The following is a 6,000-nucleotide window of genomic DNA, read 5'->3' on the forward strand; positions in this document are numbered from 1 at the left end:
CTTAAAGTAGAGCCTGGAAGAGACAGTCTGTAGATTTCCATCCCGTGATGGCTCAGTCCTTTGGGATCCAAGGATGCTCTCAGCAGAGGCTGCTGGTGGTGTGGGATTGAAATGGTGGCACCAATCAGTCAAAGCCCCCTCTGCACTACCCTTCCCTTAAAGCTGTTGCTTTAAATTCACCTCTTTTGGATCTTTTATAATCCCTGCTTCTTTTGGCAAGCTAGAGTTTTCCTTAAGGGGAGAAGAATGGCCTCTCTGTAAGACATTGGCTGTGCCAGGAAGGAAAAAGAAGACACAAGTAATGAGCTGTTGAACCCATAGTGAGATGAGAGGGATGAGTGAGACATTTTAGGGAATAACCAACCAATCATCCAATCTCACAAGCCATTTGTCTTTCCTCATTGTAAGGCAACACCATAGCGGGAGAAATGTAGGGCCATTCTTCAGAAGATTTATTGCCCTGTAGCATCTGTGTGAGAAAACTCTTAAGTGCTGAGTAGAGCAGGAAATTGGAAGTGGATTGCACAACCTGCCATTTAACAAAGTTCTTGGATCTTCTATGGGAAGAGAGTGCTGGAGTTTCAGAGCTGGCTTTGGCTTTATCAGCCCTGGGAGAAGAACCAATGTTGGTTGGTTAGAGCTGATAGAGGCTTTATCATTTACTGGTCTAGGTAGCAAGAGGCTTCCAGAGTGCTGCTTTAACCAGCATAGAGGAAAATACTGCCCAGTGCTGTGGTGGATCTAACTGTGCCTAGGATCAGTGATCCAAAAGCACTCATGTGAGCTCCTGGAGCTTACAGGACCTCTGACAAGGGAGGGGTGCCTATGTTTGCTGCTGTGAACATATCTCTTTACAGCCCTCTGTATGTACAGCATTTTCTCAGAAACCAGCCTCAGGGACAATTATACGTTAATAGCTACTTCTTTCAGAAGCAGCCAGCCCTGCTCCTGAGAAACAGCTATTTTCAGGCAGTCTTGTTCCTGAGGAACTGCTATTTTTAGTGAGTTCTATTTCTGAGGCAAAAAAAAAAGAGAAGAAGAAGCCATTTCTGTATCCCTCCACCATGGCCCAGACCCACTGGCTGTGGTTGGCTTGCCTTCTGCAAGAGACATTTCCTCTTTACATCCCAGTAACCTGAAGAAAGTGGTTCTCCAGCCATTACAGAAAGCAGCAATCTGAGCTGGGGCTAATTAATGCAGGGAGGGCTTGTGGGAGGCAAAGCCTTGCTCATGTACTATAGATTCCATTAGAACGAGTAGGGAGATGTAATAGGGTTCTCCTGGGACATGCAGGACTTTTAGATACCTAATTTGGAAGTCCGTTCTGGTATCCATTTTCAACGTCCCAAGAGTAATGATTAATCCTGCACTCCAGGTTTCTCTGAATCAGTTTGTAGCGGTAGTAAATACAGGCTGAACATGATAACGTCATTGATGCTATGGGTAAATGACTTGAGGCAAGAGAAGCTCAGGTTTTGTGGCCATTAACTCACTGTGCACAGTTATCTGGCAGGGATTTCAACCCAGGAATCTGCAGCTCAGATTAAAGAGGCTCCATCAGAGCTGAGGAATGTGGTGTTTTGCAATATAAGTAGTTACTATGCTGAAGGCCCCATAAATGCACCCAGCAATGCTGTGTTCTCATTCCTGCAGCATCCCAATGGCATGGACCTGGAGATATTCCATATGCTCTTGAAGCCGTGGCCTTTCAAGGGGCATTTAGTAGATGCAACCTCATGAAGATTCCAGTAATACCCTTTTTTTCATTCACTGATTTAGTACAAATACTGGTGTCCTGACACAAGGGTGAAGGCATTCTCACCATGCTGAAGCTGCCCTGTATTTCAACAGAGCCTGTACAAAGTTCATCTCAGGTGTGTTATGATCTCTTCCCTACAGCTGCTTCCTGTGGCTGAAGGCAGCAGTCTTGGATAACGGCGGCATCAGCAAAGAACATACACTGGAACCTCATCTTGGCAGGTTTGTTATATACTGGTATATAAGGCCTTTCCTTGGCAGGATGTTGCTATTTGGATTCAACAGCATCAGCAGCTTTAATCTTTGAACAGGGTCACGGCAGTATTGAAAAGAAGCTACTCATCTTTGCTCCAGCACCAATTGCTCAGGGGCTGCTCTCTAAAGACTCTGGCATGTGTGTGTGGTCTGAAGGTCACTCTTTGTTGGAGAGAGGCTCTTCTTTCCTGTCTGAGTGAGGAGGGGAGGCTGTTAGCAGTTCAGCATTGTAAGCAGTTTCCCTTCACTCTATGCAGGCAATACTGATGAACTTGGTCTCCAAGTGAAGATGATGTATGTCGGGTTTAACCCTCTGCAGGAGAGGAACTGAGTTGTGTTTGTCCTGCGAAAGCAGGCATTCCCCTTGTCCCTCTTGTTTTAAAACATTCCTCCTATCCTCCCATCTCCAGGAAAAGTCATTATCTCTGGACAGTTTCTTGAAACCCGACTGCCTTTGTATTCTGGTCATAAGCAGAGCATTGTTCAAAGTGCGAGCGAGTCGTGACTGCTTTTATCACAACGAGAGCCCATTATTGGCACTCATCCCTTTTTTACTGCTTCACTAGAGAAGGGCAGGTGAAAAATGGGACAGAAATCTAGGAAATGAAGGGTAATTTACAGTTCACAAAGGAGCAGTAAAAATTAATTAACTGTCTGAGGATCCATTCCGACCCAGGCCATGGAGTTTGTGCCAGCTCTTTGCGTTGCATAAGGTGTCTGTGCTGTGCTCAGCTACCGAGATCAGGCTTGTGTTGTGAAATTAAGGCTCTTTGCTGAGCTAGAAACCCTTTGGGGCATGCAAAATGTGTATGCACACCTAATTTGGTGTGCCAAAGAGACATGATGGTGCATATAACTCCGGTCATTACATGCTCAACTGGCTACTTATGACGTTCACTATTAGTTGTCACAGTAACTGCTCATGTAAATTACGGATACAGTTATCCACATAATTTAACACCGAGCTCCTTTGAAAATCCAGGCGTAATTCCTCCTCCTAGTGCATGTTGGTGTCTATATGAATGAAACACGCTTTACACACCATATCCATACGGGCTAATCCCAAAAGGGGACAGAGCCCCGGAGGGACCAGAGAGGTGACGAGACACTGGCCCAGCCTGGCTATGGGCCAGTTTGGTCCTGCTGGGGGATGCAGGAACTGAGCAACTCCAGCTTCTTGCCAATCATGTTGCCAGCCCTCCAGTCAAGCCTGAGATCCCCACCTGGAGAAAGAACTTCACAAATCAGAAATGTCCTAAATTGGATCCTTTTTTGGTGCATCATTTTCAAAACTGTAATTTCCATTTGAGAACTATTTGTCCTGATCCTGAGCATCAGCTGAACTCGTTTTTTTTTTTTCCCTGTAGTTTAATTTAGGCAGCAGATGCCATCAGAATGTTAATGCCTTCTTAATTCTCACCTACATGCTTTTATTCTTATTAATTTGTTATCTGGGGCTTTAATATTCTATTTTTTTCCTGCTTTGATCAGTTGAAATAATTTGATGGCAGCATTTCAACAGGGCTTGCAACGGCGAAGTGTGTAATGGTGCATCACCAATGTATGTTGCTGTGTATCCTGCAGCGTGCTCAGCTGTTGTGCTGTGCGAGCATGAATCATGTGATGGTTTTAGGTGATTATAGATGAGGCCTTACTTATCCCTGCTGCGAATAACTAGAGAGGGAACAAGCTTTAAGGACCATTTCCCTGGTTCAGGATTTTGCCCTCAGGGTTGGTGATACAGGACTGTGACCCCAGCCCATGGAAGTGCAACTGAGCTTGCATTCAAAGTGCTTAGATTGCTGCCCAGCCACAGCAGATGCTTTCAGTGAGCACCCCTAAACCATGGGTATGGGGAGGTGATGGAAGGGTCCCCTCAGGATTCCCTGTTCTTTGCTCAGGGATGGTGATTCCTAAATGAGAGCTGTGGGGAGCAGGGCAGGGACCTTTCCCAGCTGGGATGCGGTGCTGGAGGACATCACCTCCCAGCAGCAGAGCACAGCAGGAGTTCTTTGTAGCGAAGCAGGGATGGATGGGTTCATTGCTGCTCCCCAGTCAATACCAGATCCAACTGGGGTGTTTCTCTTGCCTGGGTGCAGGGAAGCAGCAGGTTAGTCGTGAATGTTACTTAGGAAAGGATGCGTCAGGCCGGCTAGAAGTAGCAAAAATAAAGTTAAGGAATGCCAGGGAAATGAACAGTTTTAGTGATTTGATCAAACCTCTTCTCCTTAAAGGAGGAGGAAGAAAAATCTCCTAAGTCCCAGACAGTTTCTCAGTGTGGTTCAATCCCTTCTGGTAGCAGAGAGAAGGGACACCTCGACAAACTTCACTTCGGTGCACCTTCACCAAAGAAACCCTTTTGCCTATTAGAGGATGGGCATGACCTGAATGCACCTATCAGGAGGTAAATACGTACAGACAGCAGGGAACTATTTGACCCTTTATGTTAGGACAAAACATTTTACCATGTTGCTTCTCACGCCCAGTTTCTAGAATGGGTTCCAGCATGTGCATACTTGATGCTCTAAATCAGGCTTACCTACCTGCAAGCTGTTCAGTTTGTCCTAGCAAACCTAAATCTGAGGGCCTGAAAATACACCTTTTCCTAACACTGGTTCAATTTTAGGAGTCACTAATTCAGGAATAGGGGTCAGGCTCTCTGTCTGTTTGTTATTTAGGGGAAGGAATGAGTTTTGGGTTGTCCCCCAGACTTTCTGGGAAAAGCATAGGACCAGGTTGAATTTTATCCCTCCAATACTATCTACGGATACCATAGAGTCAGAGCAAACATCTCTTTTCACTGGATACTACCTACAGAATGAGGGATGCAGAAAGTTGCAGAGTTCTATGGTTGGCTTTTAATAGGATTGCAAAGGCATTTTGGAAGGTGAGGTTTGTGTTCCAGTGAGCAATGACGTGCATTTGCACTCCCAAGCATGTCCGAGTCCCAGTCCAGATGTGCCCTTTACAGACTATTATGAATAACTGGCTAGTCTGTGCGGGGTTTTGCACCGGATCTGTGCTCCAAGCCAGGCAAACACTAGCCAGTGCTTGGAAGTGCAGATTGTGTTTCTTGGAGCACAGTGACTCCAGATTGGAGCTTGCTCATGTCCAGGCAGCCCGAAGAGTGACTGAAAGGGACAAGTGATAGGCTCGTGAAAGAAAATCTCTGCATTAAAACCAAGGACTGCATAAGGCAGGGACCTGGGTAATAGCTGCATCCAGTGGTTTGGTGGGAAAATCTGAGTAGAGTGAAACTGTGGCTTTCATTTGGGCAGATGTAGTCCATCTGATGATGGGATCAGGGATGGGGCAGCATCCTCTGGAAAGCTGGGATTAAGATACACAAGCAATGCGTGCAAATTAGGAATCAGATTATGCACATGAGAAGTAAGATGGTCTTCTGGTAGTTTTGGTTTGCTTCCAGGTTTGGATTTGGAGCCCTTTATTTCTGGTGCGTGAAGGCAGCACTGATGTGCTGTGCCTCAAAAGATGCTTCTGTCCCTGATGTCTGGATTCCAGCATGAGCCGGTGCAACGGCAGTCACGCACTCAGCACAAGCTGTACCCTCTCCCACTGTACTTCCCCCCATAGGAAAGCGGATCCTTCTCCAAAGCAGCTTGGACAGAGATGCCAGAGGAAAAAGTTTCAGAGGCCAGGTCCTTCCTGTCCATCACCCTTGAAACTCAGTCCCATTAAGAGATGATAGCTTTCTGGCTGATGTGAACTGCTGCATGACACATCAGATATTGTGTGTAGGACTTGAAGAGGTCGATGAGAGTATCTGAATCATTCATTACCCAGTAGAAGTAGGTGAATGGCTGCTATTGTCCTTATCCTTTCAGAGGAGGATGCTCAAGCACAAAAAGGTTGAGAGACTTAGCGAAGGTCCCTAAAGGAGGAAGCATCAGAGCTCAAAAAGTGCTTGGTCCCATGCTCAGACAGCTATTCTTCACTTGTTTCTCTCTAAACATCATTACTAAGGAT

The sequence above is a fragment of the Lathamus discolor genome, chromosome 6 (assembly GCF_037157495.1).
Source record: "Lathamus discolor isolate bLatDis1 chromosome 6, bLatDis1.hap1, whole genome shotgun sequence".
NCBI classification, from domain to species: domain Eukaryota; kingdom Metazoa; phylum Chordata; class Aves; order Psittaciformes; family Psittacidae; genus Lathamus; species Lathamus discolor.